The sequence below is a fragment of the Mobula hypostoma genome, chromosome 20, assembly GCF_963921235.1.
Source record: "Mobula hypostoma chromosome 20, sMobHyp1.1, whole genome shotgun sequence".
Taxonomy (NCBI): domain Eukaryota; kingdom Metazoa; phylum Chordata; class Chondrichthyes; order Myliobatiformes; family Myliobatidae; genus Mobula; species Mobula hypostoma.
This window is the reverse complement of record NC_086116.1, coordinates 23,102,248-23,120,732: the sequence shown is the minus strand read 5'-3', so window position 1 is coordinate 23,120,732 and position 18,485 is coordinate 23,102,248. Positions and strand designations below refer to the sequence as shown.

At 39.1% G+C, this 18,485-nt stretch overlaps 1 protein-coding gene across 10 annotated transcripts in view; it reads left to right on the top strand.

The window, feature by feature from the left end:
• Window positions 1-18,485, top strand: part of anks1b (ankyrin repeat and sterile alpha motif domain containing 1B) — an 870,400-nt gene that overhangs the window by 102,506 nt on the left and 749,409 nt on the right. The gene's annotated exons all lie outside the window — the stretch shown is intronic.

Sequence of the window (18,485 nt, the reverse complement as noted above, 5' to 3'; positions counted from 1 at the left end):
TCTGTGGAGGCAAAGGGATGATGAACACTTTGTGTTGAGACTCTAGATCAGGACTGATCGTTTTGAGGGAAATTGCCCAGTATATAGAAGTGGGAGACCAGCTGGTGGATAATGGATTTTACCCGTTTGGGTGGGGAGGGTGAGAAATGATGGGCAGATGGAGAGTGTTGAAATAGAATCTAGTAACAATTCCACATTCCCATTAATGGAAAAGCTTACAAAAAGTAGTGGATACAGCACAGTCCATTATAGGAAAAGCCATTCCCTCCTTTGAGCACTGCCACAAGAAAGCAGCATCCATCATCAAGTTCACTCACCATCCAGGTCATGCTAACTTCTTGTTGCTGTCATTGGGAAGGAGGTACAGTAGCCTTGGGTCCCACACCAGCAGATTCAGGAAAAGTTTTTATCCTTCAACCATCAGGCTCCTGAACCAGCTCATCTCAGCATTGAACTGATTCCACAACCTTTGAGCTCACTTTCAAGGACTCTACAATTCATATTCTCAATATTATTTATTTCTTTCTTCTTTTATTAGTATTATAATTTTTGTGGTACTTTAACAGTGTGTCTTATTTATTGGTTGTGTGCCACCTTTGTGTGTAGTTTTCGATAATTTTATTGTGTTTCTTTGTATTACTGTGAATGCCGACAATAAAATAAATCTTAGGTTAGTATTTGGTGACATACTTTGAACTTCGGATTAGAGTTGAGTCTGGTACTGTATACCTTTGGCAGATCTTGAATATAGTGACAATGATTTCAGGAAAAATTATTTAAGAAGATATTGCATAAAAGATTTGCTACTGTGCACTTCCCTCTGCCGATTTGAATAGATACTAGGCACATGCTTCCAGACATACACAGAAAGCTATTGCAAATTTAAATGATTTCATGATTTTAGTAAGCATAATCTCATTTCTTTCCTTTAAAGTGAAGTTTTCACCAATTTATTTTTGTTCTGGATAATGAGCATGTAGCTGCACATTGTTCAACACTGTCTTCCCATGGAGGCTAAAGCCTCGGAAGGGTAGAGTCAGACAGTGATAGGAGACTTGATAATTAAGGGGATGGACAGGAGATTCCTAGACTGTGAAAGGGACACCCGGATGGTGTGTTGCCTCTCAAGTGTTAGGTCTGGAAAGTCATGAAGCTTATAAGATGCATGGTGCTTAGAAAAATAGAGGGCTGTGGGTAAGCCTCGGTAGTTCTAAGGTAAGGACATGTTCAACACAGCCTTGTGAGCCGAAGGGCCTGTATTGTGCTGTAGGTTTTCTATGTTTCTGTGTCACAGAGCGGCTGCAGAATCTTCTTAAGTGGGAGGATGAGCAGCCAGAGGTTGTGGTGCAATTGCTAAAAAGGGAGGAGAGGTCCTGCAGAGTGAGTAGAAGAGGATAGGAAGAAGGCTGAAGAGCAAGACCTCCAAGGTAGTGCTCTCTGGATAATTCCTTGTGTCACCTGCTAGTCAGGGAAGGAGGAGGATGATAGTACAAATGAATGGGTGGCTGAGGAATTGGTTCATGGGGCAGGGTTTCAGGTTCCTGGATAACTGGAATCTTTTCTGGGGCGGGGTTGACCTGTACATGAGGGACAGGTTGCACCTAAACTGGAGGGGAACCAAAGTTACTCTGGAATTGTACTATAGACACTCCTCCCCTCCCAATTACCACTGGGCCATTGAGGAATAGATAGGCCAGCAGATTCAGGAAAGGTGTAAAAACAATAGGGTTGTAATGATGGGGGACTTCAAATTCCCTAATATAAACTGGGTCCTTCTGAGTGCAAGAGGTTTAGGTGGAGTAGAATTTGTTAGGTGCATCCAGGAGGGTTTCTTAAATCAATATGTAGATAATCCGACAAGAGAAGGGCCTGGTGTTGAGTAATGAGCCTGGCCAGCTGACCGATCTTTCAGTGAATGAGCAGTTAGGGAACAGTGACCATAACTCCTTAAGTTTTAAGATAGCTATAAATAAGGACAAGTATGGACCTTGCTGGAGAGAGCCTTTTGATTACTAATTGGTTTGATACAACATTATGGGCCAGAGGGCCTGTTCCTGTGCTGTTCTGTGTTCTAAACAGTTTTGTCATTTAATTTTCAATCAATGCTGTTGAAGAATTCAAAGGTCTTGCAATTTCTCACATTTTTTGGTTAAATGCAAGCCAACACCCTTGTAAGTGCCTTATCCAATAAGTTAATTCACCTGCACACATTGAAATTGATGTCTTTCTGTTTGAGTTGTGTTGTTAAATACATTTCAGCAGCTATTCTCTTACCTCTTTGTGCACAGTCTTGTAATCTAACATTTCTCCTAATAATACAAAACCAATTTGCATGACAATCACTTGTCACTCAGCAAAGTTCTTCTGTTCAGGTTTTTGTGCTTGGATGAAGTAATATAGGCGTGTTCGGGTTCTTCAATTTCATCTGTGTCTGCAGAAGTACAAAGAACAGTGTAAACTAATGAACTCATGAAAAGAAAAATGTCAATATCTAGACCCTAATAAGTAAATTTGTGGAGCTGACTTTTAGTAAATGTATTGCAAGTCAAGGTGTTTAAGAGCTGTTAAGCATGGCATTGAAATCTGTAAGCATATGAGCAAAATTTATAGTGGGTTCCATTTCCAGTTCATTTGTGCCACTCAGTAAGTGTTGAGGTTTTATGTCTGTACAAGGCCAGCCAGTTGTGGAATGTTGGTTAATCCATGTAAGATTCTTGTAAATAATACTAAAGCCACATTGCATTTAAGTGAGTAACTTGAGCACTTATCCTGGAACAACACCAGGGTGATGGTGGTATTACTTAAGGAATGCAAGGAATTGAATTTGAAGTTTGGAAAGAACATTTTGCTTAATACCTCCTGGGATAATTTCAACAGCTTCACTTTTTAAATTATTTGCAATGTACCTTTAATTTTCTTGCAGACGTACTGCACAAGACTGCACATTTTACACCACTGTATATCGAGCGTTTCATCTAATTTTGGTTTAATCATTGGTTTTCTTTTAAGTAATCATAGCATTCCCCAGCATTTTTCAATACTTTTGTCGTCTGAAACAACAACAATTCTATTTGCATAGTCTCCTGAAGCCTTTCACTGTGAACATCACTAATCGTAAAACTGATGGCAGTATAGTGATAGCTATTCACTTTCCACGGCTCTGGAGGCTTATTGCTAACCTCAGCTTTCTAGTACAGCAGCTTGACCTTTCTAAAGGGGTCAAAGTTGTTTGTGACAAAGTTAAACTTCTAACAAATATTATTTGTTCAGCTTCTTGTTGTGAACAAGAACCAGATTTCAGTTCTTAATGTAAATTGCAAGGTAATCAGTTTGAAGTTAAAAGCACAGCTTTGCAATCAGTGTTTTAGAGCACAGGCTGCTGGCCCACAGCGGGGGCTGGCTGCTAAAAACTATGGTTTGCAATGTGAACTGATCATAACACTTGTCTACATTAGCCAACCGCAGGCTGTGAGGTATGTCCTTTAGCTCATCAAACATGGTTGCAGAGTTGATCTTCCAATAGTTGGGATGTTGTGTACTCAGAGAGTCAGTACTAATTGTTTGTGATTGGGATCTCTATTTCCAGAAGCCTTTAGATCACCTGTGTGAATTACTTTGTCGCAGCAAAGTTATCTGAGAAGCATCACATGCAAATAGTACCAGCAAAACAGTATAAGTGTTAGAAAACATTGGTGATTGTTAGGAATGGCAGGGAGAATGACAGAAAAATGGGGTGGTAGAAAGAAGAACCAGAATTCATTCCTCGAACCGATTTCTGTGATGGAAGGCTCAATCATCTGCAACTTGCTATGTTCTTTTAGTTCATAAGATTTGTACCTGCGTTTGAAAATTGTGTGTAGTTTGTACATCTTTTGTAATTCAGAAATGTTTTATAAGAAAGAAATCCTCTGAGTATTAAAGATGTGCTCTCAACTCTCTGTCTATTTCTAAACATTTATTATTAACAATGTGTATAAACTACTTTATTAGATGGAAGGACCTCCTCCTTGGTAGTGAATGGGGACCCACCACTCAAGCAGTGGGTATATGGAGCTGAACCTTACTGCAGAGACTAGACAGAAGTAAGTTAGTCTTTGAAGAGTAGGTGGGTGCTATACAAACTCCCCATAATGAGGATACCCATAGATACCTATATTAGATGGGGCTGAATATATTCTGAGCTTATGGCTTTGTGAACAATAAACCCAATACCATAACAATGTAAAGATGGATTAGAAAATTTGAAGGGGAGCCTTAAATGAAATGAAACAGTGGAGAAACTTTGGGAGAGAATTCTTCAATGCTTGGACCATGACAGCCAAAGTTATGGCCATCATACGTGGAGAAATTTTTAGGTGTGTTGGGCTCAGAAATGGAGGAGCACATCTTTATTGATTACAATTCGGCATTCAATACCTTCATCCCCTCAACACGAATGAATAAGCTTCAAGACCTTGGCCTCAATACCTCCTTGTGCAACTGGATCCTCAATTTCCTCATTTGCAGATGGTTCGGCTTGGCAGCAACATCTCCTCTACAATCTCCATCAGCACAGGTGTGCCACAAGGCTGTGCGCTTAGCCCCTGCTTTACTCAATTTATACTTATGACTGTGAGGCTAAGGACAGCTCCAGTGCCACATTTAAGCTTGTTGGCAACACCATTGTTGTTGGCCGAATCAAAGGTGGTGATAAATCAGCACGTAGGAGGGAGACTGAAAATCTGGTTGAGTGGTGCCACAACAATAATGTCTCACTTAGTGTCAGCAAGACCAAGGAGCTGATTATTGACATCAGAAAGAGGAAATCAGGGGTCCACAGACCAGCTCTCATCTGGGGATCAGAGGAGGAGAAGGTCAGAAACTTTAAATTCCTCAGTGTTATCATTTCAGAGGATCTGTCTCGGGTCTAGCATGTAATTGCCATTACGAAGAAAGCATAGCAGTGTGTCTATTTCCTTAGAAGTTTGCAAAGATTTAGCATGACATCGAAAACTTTATAAAACTTCTGTAGGTATGTGGTGGAGAGTATATTGACTGGTTGCACCACAGCCTGATATGGAAACATAATGCCCCTGAACAGAAAATCCTACAAAAAGTAGTGGATATGGCCCAGTCATGGGTAAAGCTCTTCTCACCATTGAGCACATCCACAGGGAGCACTGTTGCAGGAAAGCAGCATCTATCATCAAGGGGTCCCCAATACCTAGGTCTTGCTCTCTTCTCACTGCTGATATCAGGAAGAAGGTACAGGAGCCTCGGGACCCACACCACCAGGATCAGGAACAGTTATTACACCTCAAACATCAAGCTCTTGAACCAGAGGGAAAAATTTTACTTGCCTCATCACTGAACTGTTGCTATAACCTATGGACACACCTTCTTCAAGGACTATTCATCTCATATCTTGATACTTATTGTTTATTTATTATTTAATTTTCTCTTTTGTATATGCAGGGATTGTTGGCTTTTGCACATTGGTCGTTTTCCAAACTGTTGGGTGTAGTCTTTCATTGATTCTATTGTGTTTCTTGGATTGACTGTGTATTGTAAAGCCACAAAGATAAAAATCTCAAGGCTGTATAAGGTGACAATATGTACTTTGATAATAAACTAACTTTGAAATTTGTACTAGATGTATACGTATGAGATGAGAAATTAGACAATAGATTCATAATTAGGGATGAATCATAAACATAGCTAGTTAAAAAGGGCTACATTGTCAACTTCTCATTCATTTTTATAAATTCTTATCAGCAACTTAGAACATTTGGGTTAATGGTTGTTGCGCTGTTTACTGTAGGAGCTAACCTAGTAACTAATTAGAAATCTGATTAATTTAAATTTCTATTTGAATTTCCTCCTGACAATCAAATGATCAAGCATGTGTTGATTATTTACCAACTAACAGGAAGCAGTTTGGTTAGCTATAGTCATGTATAGTGCTTTATAAATATAACAAGAATACACAGAACAGTGATTCAATCAGAGTAGGCGTTTTCCAGTTCTGAACATGAATTACTTGTACTAGTCAGTGGAAAATAAACGCTTAATGGTATTTTTTTTTAAAGGAAATAACTAAGCACACGACTTATAAACCAAAACACATTGTGGCAAGTACAGAGCCAATCAATCAGCATTTGAAACAGAATTGGAATTAATTGTATTTTGCATTTTTTTTCATATCTGAACAACCAATGGTGGAAACTTGATTCAGTCAAATAAACAGTACATTAGATTTCACCCAACCACTTTTTGGCACACCAGGGTGATGCATTTTGACATTTCAAGAAGGAGATTTTACAATTAACATGGAATTACTGATGATAATTTATTCATTGTTTTCTGGTGCAAGTGTTCTCTGTCAAATGCAAGGCTTTGTGATTGCTACAGTAATGGTGTTTCAGCATTGATACACAAGGCAGTAAATGAGTTATTTTTCTCTTCATTTATGTAATTCCTTTTTAGGATATCGTAAATTAGGATTTATGATTTCAACACAGAAACTTATTTTAAAAAACCTGAAAGAAAAAATGTGAGTTCAAGTGATTCTGCATAAGTCAACTTCTGATATCATTGTTTATTAATTTAAAAAAAACAAATACCATTTTCTGCTCCTTGTGCTTTTGAGCAATCATCCAGTTTGACTTGAAAAAGCGAAAGCACAGCAGAAGCTGGGAGTCTGAAATTAAAACGGAAATTGTTGTGGATACTCAGTAAGCCATGAAGCATCTGTGGAGAATGAAAAATAGTTAACAGTTCAGTCAATAACCTGAATGTCTGATGAAAAAACAGTGATCTGAAATATAACTCTGTTCCTCCTGAGATGCAGCTTCAGCAACAATGACCACAGCAATTTTTTAATTCTGTTCGTGCCTAGGTTGATTCTACCTCTACATTTAACAGTTCAAAAGCAGATATCAGTGCTATAAAGACAAATAATTGTTGATTGAAATTATTTTTAATCTAAGTAATAGTTGTGTTAAACTACAGAATGTAGACATAATATGGTTTTAATTATTTGGCTGTAATACCTGCGTTCCAGTTAAGCATGCTGTGTCATATGTGCAAATTGACTTCCATGAAACATCAGTGATTGCACCGTAATAGTTTCAAAAACCTGTGAGATACTTATGGCTATCTTGGGGAAATATCATTTTTCTAACAATTCTGTTATTAATGAAATGTACTTTTCAGATAATATTTAAAAGTAATTTGTTTTGAAGTTTAACTAATTCTGCTGTGTCTTGACTGGAGAATTTAACTGTCTTAGTTTAATTTTCTGTGTACAATATTACTTTATGAGGATATAGAAAGACATCGAGTAAATTACAACATCTATGTTCCTAAAAATTATTGTGAAGTAATTTCCTCAATTTGTATGGTGATTCCATGTATGTCATCTTAATTCACTCCTGGTTTTGGTCTGAACAATGTGAGCTTCATTATTGTTTTACTGTACTCTGCACTGTGTGCAGTAATTCTTAATTCCATGAATGGAGATTTCATTTTTTTGTGGATGCTGCCTTAATTGTTAGGGAAAGTTGAGAAAAAAGCTAATTATTTAGGGCTTATGATCCAACATATTCTTCTGAACATACATTAACTGAACAGACTGAATGTCTGAATTACTCAGCCTTGATGACCTCATCATTCAGTTCTCCCTTTCCAACCTGTAAATATTGACGAGTTCTTAGCCTGAACCTTGGTGCCAACCACATAATGTATGAAAGAGATTGTTAGATGTCAATTTTAAAATAAAATTTTGAAAGAAAAACATAATCAATTTTAAAATATAATTTAAAAAGAAAATAATAATCAATGCACCTGCAGTAGGGTGGTAGGGTAGGAGATCTATCCCAGTGCAAAACAGCGCAGAACCCAAATTAATATTAACAAAATCCTACCATTTCCATTCCCCACTAGAGTACAATAACACACATTTTATAATATGTTCAATTTCATATTTAGAGAAATACCTTTGTCCATTTCATCAGCAAGCAGCCACAGAGTTAACCAAGGGAGCTTTCTGTCTGGTCTTTTTCACCGGCAAGGGCATGATACTCTTTAAAAAGTACCTAACAGTGAGTCAACAGTTATTTAATACCCACATAATAAATGCAGAGTTTGTCTCGTGGAAATGATTTGAATGCTAAAGGTATGAGAATTCTTTAATTTTGATCTCAGGAAAGCAGTCAGTTCCCAGGAGTTTTGTTCTAGGATTTTGGCAAACAGAAGACTGAGAAGTTTTTGTTTCTTCACCAAAGAAGGAAACCCTTCATGTTTTTCTCCTAATCTTCCTACTTTGGAAGAGATTTGCATAGGGAGAAGATGGCATCTTGGTAACCATGTGTGGACTACACATGTTTTGGGTGGTGTATGTCCTAGGATCAGAGGTTGCTGTGCTTCTCCCAGGAATGCTGAAATCCAGCTAGGAAACAAGGGGCAGAGGCCTATTAAGATTTTGTTAATTCTCGTTGTAGTTGCAAAATTGCTTGATGTCAATGGGATTGACCTCCACAAACTACAGGCCCAGCCCTGGGATAGAAATGAACTGGAAGGAGGTTTTCTTAACATCTCATCTTTGCCCCTATGAAGAGATCCTCACTGGGGAGGGGTGCAAAATTTGTGTGAGTGGTGGGAACAATGGAATAAAGATATTGCAGATTGTACCAGATACGTGCTAACTGGAGGGTTTTTTGGATTCCCGAGAGCAGCTTGATTCTTGAATCCTGTCTATTTCTTTCCTTCCTCCTCAAGGCAATCCTTGGACATTCTTTTATTAATTTACATAATACGGACATTTTGGCAAAGTCACATTTATTCCCCATTCATAATGGACCTTGAGAAAGTGGCTGTGTGCTGTCGCCATTGCATTTGGTGTGGTGTGAGTGCTCTCACAATGCTGTGAGGGATTTCTACAATTTGCTGATTTTGAAGGAATAGCAATGTATTTCTAAGATATTTTGGAATGTGATTTAGAGGCAGACTTGGATGTGTGTCCTGCCCCTCCCTCCTAAGTGGTTGAATGTTGAGGTTTTGAGATTTGCTTTCAAAAAGCCTTGGCTAATTGCACAATTGTACACAGTCAATGATAAACGCTGCCACCGTGGTGTGCTGATGGTAGAAAGAATGAAAGCTTGAAGTGGTGAATGTGGTACCAGTTAAATGAATAGCGTCATTTTCTAATGTGTTCACTTTGAATGCCCTTGGAGTTTGACTCAATCAAGCAGCTGGAGATCATTCTATCACACACACTTGTAGGAGGTGAAAAGGCTTCAGGGACTTGGGAGGTGATTCATTCTCCATGGTGTGGCAAGCTTTTGAAATGTGAGTAAAGTTGCAGTGCTCAGTCCTTTTCAGTTAAGTTTCTGGTCAACAGTAAGCTCCAGCGTGTGATGGTGAGGAATTTGGTTGTGAATATGACATTGAATATTACAGGCATCTAAAGTCTGTTTTGTCACTGTTCATTGCCTTGCATATATGAAGGAAGATCTTTGATTAATGACTGTAATTTTGCCTCTGCCACTTTCATGACTGCTTTTTTCCAAATGGTACTAACAATTTAAGTTTCGATCCTAATAATACTAGTAATAATGTTAACATGCCAATATTAAATTAGATTAGCTTTATTTGTCACATGCACATCAAAACATTGAAATATACAGTGTGATGTGTTCCTTTACATCAAGGACCAGCACAGTCCGAATATTTGCTGGGAGCAGCCGCAAGTAGTGTTGTACTTCTGTCACCAACAATGGATGACAACTGCTTACTAAACCTGACCAGCATGGTATTTGGAATGTGGAAGGAAACTGGAACAATCAGTGGAAACCCACACAGTCACAGTGAGAATGTACAAACTCCTTACTCCTTACTCCTTATAGACATGCACGGGAATTTAACCCCATTGGGTGATCACTGGTGCAGTAAAGCGTATTCACCCCCACGCTACTGTACCATCTCTTTGTGGTGGTACTGAGTGCATCTTCTGAATCTGTGAGGTGTATCTCTTCTCTGGCTATGTGTGGCTTTGGGTCCATGCAGGTCTTCGAGACTCACATGGACTTACTGTGTGGTGCTTCTGATATTTGTCATCTCTCAATAGCAAATCACTGATTGATTGGGTCAAATAGATGCCAGTGTCAATATGGACCAAAAAAAAACATTATGTTTCTGAGCACGATAAAGAGTCACATCCTGTATTTTAGGTTGTAAGTTGTTCTGGTGTATTCAATGCTGAACACTGTTGATGGGTGTGGTTTCAGACTGCCAGGCACATTTTACAATGTAATTTTGATGTATCAATAACTTTCCATTTATGAAATTTTCATTGTTTTAAAACATGAACCACAACAAATTAGAATACACTTGACTGATGACATTTGCATTTTTCCATTGCTTTTGAAGTTTGCAACAAATATTAGCTGCAGTGGTTATAAGGGCATTTTCACAATCATGCAATGACCTTCAATGCTGTAGTGTCCTTGCACTGAGATCCTAGAAACTGAGCTATTTCTTGTTTTCAATTAATGCCAATTCAATTACTACATGCCCTATGAATAAATTGATTGCAATATTGCTAAAGGCTTCCCCCTTATTCATTTCACCATGTGATATAATTTAAATGAATTTTCATGGTAAGTGGAAGTTTTGATGGTATTGCTGTTGGAGTATTTGATAGGGTTCAGTCAGCGTTTTCCCTGATTGAGGAAATAGATCGTCCAAATGATCAGGTGAGAAATCTGTACATGGGCCCTCTCCCTCCCTGTGGGCATGCATCCTATTTATCAGAGAACAGAGAACCTCAGTGTAAGTTCAATTACTGGGAAAGTGGTGAAGTGCTATGAGATACAAGGACTTTCAAATCGAATCAATAAGACTTCTGAAGTTTGTAGCCTATCAGTTCAGGGCATGTTTTCACATCCCACAGAATATCACCTGATGTTAAGTTGAAAGAATTCGATTCTTGTTGACAAGCTAAACTGTGCAGATGCCAGGCGAACTAGACAGGCGAGGCAGTCATCAACACTGACCTGCAGGCTAGCTGATTTAAATATTGAATTAGTGAATCTTCCATCCATGGGTACCTTGGTTCTGAACTTTCATTGATGCAATTTCATCTTGAAACCACTTCTCTCTTAATAAAAATTTAAGAACTTTTCCCTGTTCCTTGGGATTTAGAGCTGTTGTTTGCAAAAAATAAACTGATATGAAATTAGCAGTTGTTCTTCAGAGAAACAGGGATGTAACATAATTATTTTTTTGTTTTGATATTTAAGCAGTATAAAGTCCTTAAGGCATTCCTTATGGTAACTAATGGGTAAAAGTAAGATATTACTTTTTTTCCCACTAGGGTGTTGAATTTCATAATTACAACCTTTTTATGAAAACATTTTAGGATGCGATAAATATTACTGCAAGATTGCAATAATATTATGAATGATTTTGTAGTGCTTGGAGATTTATCTTCGGCACAGGTTAGTGGACACTTGGTAAAAGTTACTAGTGTGTTGAGCCCTGAATGTGAAAACAGCAATTTTCAATAACCAAACATTTTGTTCCAAAATGTAAGTACGCTTTAGATAAACCATTTAATTTAGAATATTCAACCTGGCAAGTGGCCCAAAGGATGAATTTCAAACTTAGATTTAAATCCAGAAAAAGCACCTTTGGTATACTGCAGTCTGAGTGTCATGTCCAGTCAATTTTCCACATTGGTGCTACCGTTACATTCTAGAGAGAATCTAAAATCTTTTATAAACCTAATGACTCCCATGGTTATGTTGATTATACCTCTTCCCACCCTGTCTCCTGTAAAAATGCCATTCTGTTTTCTCAGCTCCTTTATCTCCACTACATCTGTCCCGGTATGTGGCTTTCCTTTTCAGTACATCAGTGATGTCCTCCTTCAAGGAACAGTGTTTCCCTTCCTCCGCCATTGATGCTGCCCTCACCCACGTCTCTTCAATTTCCTGAGCATCTGCGCTTACCCAATCTTCCTGCCGCTTTAACAGTGATCGAGTCCCTCTTGTTCCTACCTACCTCCCCATGAGCCTCTGCATCCAACGTATTCTTCTCTGCAACTTCTGCCATCACCAAAGAGATCCTACCACCAAACATATCTTTAACCAGCCCACCCCACCCTCCATTCCATAGGGTTCACTCACTCCGTTATACCCTAGTTCACTTGTCCCTCCCCTCTAATCTCCCTCCTGGTACTTATCCCTGCAAGAGGCCAAAGTGCGACACCTGCCCATTCACCTCCTCCCTCACCTCCATTCAGGGCTCCAAAACAGTTCTTCCAGGTGAGGCAACACTTCATCTGCGAATCTATTGTGTCCGGTGCTCTCGATGCAGCCTCTTCTTCATTGGTGAGACCTGTCGTAAATCAGGGGACCACTTCGTCAAGCACCTCTGCGCCATCTGCTGAAAGCGGAACTTCCTGGTGACCAATCATTTTAATTCCAATTTCCATTACCGTTCCGACATGTTGGTCCATGGCCTGCTCTTGTGCCACGATGAGGCCGGCCTCGGGGTGGAGGAGCAACACCTCATGTTCCATCCTGAAGGCATGAATATTGATTTCTTCTTATGGTAAAAGAAATTTCCCTTCGCCCTCCACTGTTCTTCTATTCCTCACTTTGGCCTCTTTCCTCTTCTCTCCTGCCTATCACCTACTCCAGTGTCCCCTCCACCTTCCCTTTTTCCTATGGTTCACTCTCTTCTCCGATCAATTCCTTCCTCTTAGGCCCTTTACCCTTCCCACCCACCTGGCTTCACCTATGACCTTCTAGGTATTCTCCTTCCCCTCCTCCCACCTTTTTATTCTGGCGTCTTCCCCTGTCCTCCCCTCCCGCCCCCCATCCTTTCCAGTACACGATGAAGGGTCTTGGCCCAAAATATCGACTTTATTCATTTCCATAGATGTTGTTTGACCTACTGAGTTCCTCCAGCATTTTGTGTGTGTTGCTTTGGATTTCCAGCATCTGCAGAATTTCTCTTATTTATCATTACTTCTGCTGACAAATTATGTAGAACTCAGCGAAGAAACCAATTACAAGCACAGTTAACACATTGAATTTCCGTGGAAAAGGAGGCTCTGACGATGCAGCAAATTATGCAGATCAAATGCCAGTACTATTCTATTTTGTTAACACTTTTGGATAGTAATTATTGTAAGTGTTTTACCTTTTATCTTTCAGAACACTCTTCCTCATTCAATCCACATTTCCAAAGCATTCTGATTAGCAGTAGTTGAATTTATCAAACAAATATTGCTTGGGAAACAGTAGTAATCAATTAAAAACATTGTCTGCTGATGCCATGAGATGTTAAATTTCTTTTGTCTACTTTTTTGCATTTTGTCATTTTTTTTCCCCCAGTGAATGTTGCATGTCATTGTCAAGCCATGTCAAGTCAATCCCAAGGCCTTGGTGATTACAGGGCCACTTTGGGTGTTGCAACAACTCATCTGGAGTTCAGTCAGAGCTCATGTTGTTGACTTGAACATTTCTACATTTTACACCAATCAATTATTATTTATGCATTTAAATGATCTGACAAAATTAAAAGCACAATTTGCATTTAGCTTTGACAAACATTTATTACCGACTTTATTTAGTAAGTGTCTTCATTTTATCTTGCAATAGGTGAGCACCTGAGCAGCTCAGACGTGTACTAGACTTACCCAATTCTTATCACTCGTTATAACACACATTGGAATAGTTTGCCTTCCTTTCAATATTTCTTTCTAGTGCCTGATTGCGGTTGTGTCGGATAGAATTAGCAATTGAAATTCACATTGCTGATTGTATTATTTAACAAATAATCAGACAAAACAGAACATAATTTTATGTGGTTTATCTATTCAATCTGTCCAAATACAATGCAGAATAGGCAGAGTGAACACAGTGACCCACTGTCTTCAGGTAGTAATGGCTTCACCTGATTGGTTCAGATACAGCGTGGAATAGGCCTATCCGGCCCTTCAAGTCACACTGCCCAGCAATCCCCTAGTCCAATCACAGGACACTTTACAATGACTAATTAACCTGCCAACCAGTATATCTTTGGTCTGTGGGGGGAAGCTAGAGCACCCGAAGGAAACTCTCATGGTCACAGGGAGGACGTACAAACTCCTTACAGAAAATGGCGGGAATTGAACTCAATATTTTAATAAGAAATGAGGCACAGGAGCTGTACTAGGCCATTCAACCCATTGAATTTGCTCTGCCATTCCATCATGGCTGATTTATTATCCCTTTCAACCCGATTCTCGTGCTTACTCCCCATAATCTATGATGCCCTTACTAATCAAGATAATCAATCCTAATCTGGCAGATCAATATTGCAATATCTGATGTTCTCACATGATAAAGATTACTGTAGAATATCTTAATCATTTCAATTTAAAATTTTTATACCACAGTAGGAGGAACAGTTCGGAGAGGTGTATACTGCAAAATTATTCTGTTTCATATAATCAGTGAAAGTTAATAATCAACCCGACCTCCCCCTAAAATATTGGAAAACTGGAATAAAACTAGGAAATTCTGAGATTTCATTGTATATCTGTCAGCATCTCCAAGTTTTGAACCGATGCTGATGAGGTTAGTTATGTATTTGGAAGACTTTCCATTTTACTTGAGATTTTATAGGTAATTTGTTTCATATTTTCCAACCCAGATATTACCCTAGTGAAAATAGTTTGTTGTTTTCAACATTCTCACCTCTGAATAAAATCCTGTGGCATGTCCAAGAGTGTGATTAAGAGCAGATGTTTTAACTGGCTGAATATTTCACAGATACAGTCCTTGAAATTCATTAAATAGCCTGCTCTGCCTTCATGTTCATAATATTGGCCTCGATTTAAAGCTTGCACTATGTAGATCAGTTGCTTCTTACAGGATGGACACAAAATGTGAGTGTTGAATGATTTATTTTTGGATTGATTTTTGGAATCTCTGGAAAGGCTATAATTTATTACCTGTTGATGTTTGACTTTGAGAAGGTGGCAGTGATCTACCTTCTTGAATTGCAGTAGTCCTCCCACAGAACTGTTTGGGTAGGGAGTTCAAGATTTCAAACTCTGTGATGAAGAACGAGTCACATATTTCCAGGTCAGGATGATATGCAACTTGGATGATAGACCTCCTCATGGTGCCTTTTCTCTCCATTTTTGCTGTTGTCTCACTTCAAAGTTTCAAAGTACATTTATTTTCAAAGAATGTATAAATTATACAACCTTGAGATTTGTTTGCTTACAGGCAGTCACAAAGCTGAAAGAACCCAATTTAAAAAAATAAAATAACGACCAACACCAGATGCGCAGAGAAACGGGAAAAAAAACACGAATGCAAACAATGGAAGTGAGCAACAACATTCCAAACCAAATGAGTCCTTGGATCTGAACCCCCAGAGCAGCCCGAAGTAGGCCCAAAGCCTCAGTATCAGTTCATCACATTTGCAGGCACAGAGCACTGCCTTCGAGGCGATCTACATAGCCTCAGCCCCATGGAGAGAGGAGTAAATATTGTGGGAGAGTGAGCGAAATTGGCTCTCGCCTCTGATCTCAACCCCCTCTCTTTCCAGTCAGAGTTGGTGGGTTTGGGAGATGCTCAGAGTAGATTTGGTGAGTAACTGCAATACATATTGTAGATGGTACATGCTGCGGGACCTGAGCGCCATCAATGGAGAGAATGAATTTTTGAGGTGGTTAATGAGTGCCAGTCAAATTTTCTTGAATGGTGTAAAGCCCTTGAGAGACTCTTGCTTGGTACTAGCCCATGCCTTTGGAGAATCCATGCTGGATCACTTGGAGTTAATGGCAACCTCCTAGATTGTTAATGGTGAGGGATTTGGTGATAATGACATTGAATGTCAAGGGCAGTTGTTGCCTTGCATTTTTGTTGTATGATTATTACTTGCCACTTATTAGCCCATGCCCAGTTGATCTCCAACAATCTCAGCAATCTGTATGACTTTAAGCATTGCAGTATTCTCCCTTTGATGCCCATTGATGTTATTTTCAGCAGAGGTGTCTTGATGTCGCATTTTGTCGAATGCTGTGTTCACGTCAAGGCCAGGCTCTTTGACTTCACCTCAAATTCAGATGTTTGGTTCAATTGGTTCTGATGAGGTCTTGAGCAAAGTGCTGCTGGCAAAACCCAAAGTGGGCATTGGTAAATAGATTAGTTGTGAGTGATTACCTATGGATGCCTCTTGTCAGTGACACCTTCAAACAAAGTTCCAAGAACATTTATTATTAAAGTCTGCATAAAATTGTACAATCTTGAGATTTGTCTCTTGACAGAAAGCCACAAAACAAGAAACCTGAAAGAACTCATTAAGAAAAAGACCAACAAATAGGTTCACAGCCTCAGCCTCACTGCAGTGGATGATTTGCTGATGACTGAGGGTAGACTAATTTGGTGTTGTGTTGTACAATTGGATTTGCTTTTTATAAAATGCAAGGACAATTTCCCCAAACTCAGTTTGATGCCAGTATTGTATTCTATAGCTTGCCTAGTTGTGCATCTAGTGCAACAGAGCAGATAGTTAATACTACCACTTGGATGTTGCATATCCCTGGTAGTCTGTCATTTCTTAACATCATGTTGATCGAATCAAGTTTAATTCAATAATTTATTCAGTGGTTTACACCACAAACAATGCAATCAATGATATATGACATTTTATATTTCAATCATATAAATGTGTGTAATTAAGTTGTTGCACACAGGCTGTGTAAGTTAGGCTGGTATTGAACAAACAAATTCAGAGTGCATTTACTATCAATGTATGTATAAGTTATAGAACCTTGAGATTTGTTTGCTTAACAGGCAACACCTTTTGGGTTCCTTAACAAGGAACCTGAAAGAAAGAACCCAATTTAAATAAATAAGACCAAGTCCCAGTGCCAATGGTGAAAGAAAACGAAACAAAACATGAAAACAATAGAAGCAAGCAACAGCAGCATTCCAAACGAAATTGAGTCCTTGGATCCAAATCCCCGATACAGCTTGGATTAGTCCCAAAGCCTTGGTAGTTAGTTCATCATATTAGCTGGCAAATCGCCGTGATGTTCGCAGACCCAAAGCACAGCAGCTGAGGGCAGCCTCACAGCCTTAGCATGGTGGAGAGAGGAGCCCATAGACCATCTGGGCCAGTGTTTAAATTGTCTGAACCTTACACCAAGAGTTGGGCCCCACCACAGTGAATCACTCCAGGCCTAGATTCTGCTGCTGGAGAAGCTATTCTCAACCTCTCCAAATCGGCTTGGCATATAGGGGGATCCACCCTCGCACTCACATAAGTTGGACAGGCTTCGAAACTCCTCTGCTTCGTCTTCTCCCTTCTGAATTGTCCACTCCAACTCCCAGTGCATTGATTTTGCAGCACACCAGCAGGGTACATCTCTCAGTTTTGCTTTGCCCTCACTCACCTCATCGTTTGCAGTGATAGGTTATCACAATTTTCTTCAAAAAACTGTTATTAATAATGGTGCTATTACCTCAGAAAATAACCATTCACAAATCCTTGCTCTTTGTATAACTATTTGTGTGCAGTAAAATAGAATATATTTTTCTATGTAACTTCACATATATTGCTACTGATGTTCGACACAGTGAGTCATTTTCCGCCCAAATGAAGCATAGCTATATCAGGAGTGGATTCTAATCTGATTTCTTTTTCTAATGAAGTACTGTAAATGTGCAGAGGGTAATGGGGTGAAAAAAGTAAATGGTTTTAGGAAAGGGCCAGGGATATATCTGATCCAACAGCCTTCACCGATGGTGTGTGTCAGATTTAGCTTAGTTCTGACAAATCGAGCATGAATATGAATTTCAATTCAGATTGAAGTGTAGCTGGAAAGGAATTCTTAAATGGGGTGGATCCTATTAAACAATTATTTGTCAGTTTGGAACTCCATGGAGATTCATTGGAACCAGGCGAATGGAGTAAGGGATGGGCACACCTTGTGGATTATCTTAAATTTATGACCAGATGCAGATAAGATGATGAGGATCGGACTGTTCAAGCTGGTCCTCAACAGAATCGAGACATGGGTCGGTGTTTCAGTGGTAGTTCTACTCAGGCATAGTAGGGAATTAATCTCGTCAGACAGGGAAGTCTTCCAAGATGTACAGTCCCAAAGGTTGAAGGGCAGTGCTCAATCACTGTATTCTGAATGGTCTCCTGAATGGCTGTTTAGTTCTATTTTACATGCTTAGTCGGTCCAAAAATAAAGCAATGAAAATTCAATTTACTGGTATTCTTAGCTTGATGTAATGGATATAGAGCAAAAGAGTAATACAATTTCAATCATCTCAAAGTAACATTTCAAATAATTTTCCTACGATTCTGAATCAAACTTGGCACATGAAGGCCAAACTGTTGTAATTTCTTGTAGGTTATTTACAAATATGGGAAGGTTTCTACTCGTCGAGCTCATTAGTTTAAGGGCTGACTTTCTTCAAAAGATA